The 1,816-nt window shown below is 40.9% G+C and overlaps 1 long non-coding RNA gene across 1 annotated transcript; it reads right to left on the bottom strand.

The window, feature by feature from the left end:
• Nucleotides 1-861: 861 nt before the first annotated feature.
• LOC131144749 (uncharacterized) lies at nucleotides 862-1,338 on the bottom strand. Its single transcript, XR_009133899.1, has 3 exons — nucleotides 1,249-1,338; nucleotides 1,075-1,176; nucleotides 862-978 (listed from the first exon to the last, which is right to left on the bottom strand). It is a non-coding gene; the product is annotated as an uncharacterized LOC131144749 (long non-coding RNA).
• Between the last annotated feature and the right edge of the window lie 478 nt (nucleotides 1,339-1,816).

Genomic DNA, 1,816 nt, shown 5'->3' with positions numbered 1-1,816 from the left:
CAACTAAAAATCCTCTATGTATTCTTGGACTCACACCCGTAGGATTTTCCGATCAATACCCTGAAAATGAAAACTTCCAGTACTAAATTTCAGTATTTTCATGTGTATATCATTTCTTATAACAACCATAAGACCAAATTTGGCGTAAAAGACCTTACCTCAATTAAGGGATGATTTTCAATTTGCTTTAACCAACGATCCGCTCTGGCAGATTTGGAGAGAACTTCCCCAGGAGTGTCGTAGTGGTTTTAGATCGTCGAATCGGCGAAAATTTGGCCCAAAATAGAAGAGAGAAGAGAGAGAAACCGAAGAGGGAGAGAGAGGGTGAAATTTTCCTAAATTTTTACATTTAAATCCGTGTTTTTGATATTTATAGGACTGGATTCGTCGACGAGCCACGTCATCTCGTCGACAAGTCCTTTAATAATTTTGTCGATGAAACCCACTCCTCGTCAACGAAATTTAGACTTCTCAAAATCTCTCTCGGTATCTCCTCGTCTACGAATCCCATGTGTTCGTCGACGAGGCCCTAATGATTTCCCTCGATTATTTCTTCCAAAGTGCAATGTCGTCGACGAACGCAAGTCGACTTCCTCCTTCTGTTACTGTTTCCATTTTCCACCCTCTTAGTCATTTAAATCTCATTATTATTCGGGTTGTCACAATGTCTTTCAAACTTTTGTTTTTCGTCGAGACGTTAGACACCATGTCTTTCAATTGCTAGTTTTCCATTTCTATCGTATGCATCCGATGAACCATCTCGTCTACCCGAGACTCGGCGTCTTGACGCGCTCGTTCTATCTTAGCACAAGCCACTGCACCCATCAAAGATGATGTTGTTGGGGCAATGTATCAACTTCCAAGACCTTTCACCTAGCCCCCTGCTCGTTCCCCAAGCTGTTGAGTCGTTATCTAGTAATCCGTCATTTGCTAGCTCCCCTCTACAACAGGTGCATCCCTCAGCTCGACCATCATTGCCTATTTTCAGTCATGAAAATGATAAACAAGAAGAAATAAGAATACAACTTCAATGTTTTGAATTAAATTATAAACTAAATATTTTTTTTGACTTACATGTTTGTCCTGCTCACCGTCGCACCACTCCCTTGAGCGCTTTTGGTGTGTTCTCTGATAAAGATCTGGCAGCGGCTCCTCTGCACCCGTCTCGGGATCATGCTACATTATCATAGAAAACATCATTAATATTAATTCAGGTAATGGTCAGATAGTCTAATTTATAGCAATTACCCTTCGACGATTTACGAATAACTTCGACCCACTGCAATGCATCGTAGGGAGTTTGCTGCGGTTTACAATATTTTTTTTCACATATAGCCTACAAAAAAGATGTAATGACTTCTTATTAGTCACGTCAAAACTTAAAGTAGTTATTATAATACAAACATATCACCTGATAGTGTGGATCGAGGAAATGGCGACACACCACCTCCCAATCCTCTTGGGATATCTTATCATACAGGTGGGTTTCTACTTGATCTCCCATCGCACGAAAATGTACACGCATTTTCACACGATAGGTCTTAAATTTATTGCACAGTTGGACGTCCACCGCCCTTTTGACATGATCTGCGTGGAGAATGTCCATATCGAACTCCTTCTGCATAGGTAATACAGTTAGAATGTTAGACAATTGTTTGGCTAATATATAAAGTCAAAAAAAATTAAAGGTTTGGGATTACTTACCAAGATGTGCATGTAAAGAACCAGGCGCTGTGCTTCAGTCACCTGTGGCCAGCTGAAGGCGGTGACTGGAGCATACTATCGGCATATAATGCTGAGCACTCGCATCCATGCT

The sequence above is a fragment of the Malania oleifera genome, chromosome 12 (assembly GCF_029873635.1).
Source record: "Malania oleifera isolate guangnan ecotype guangnan chromosome 12, ASM2987363v1, whole genome shotgun sequence".
NCBI classification, from domain to species: domain Eukaryota; kingdom Viridiplantae; phylum Streptophyta; class Magnoliopsida; order Santalales; family Ximeniaceae; genus Malania; species Malania oleifera.
This window is presented reverse-complemented; position numbering and strand designations above follow the sequence as displayed.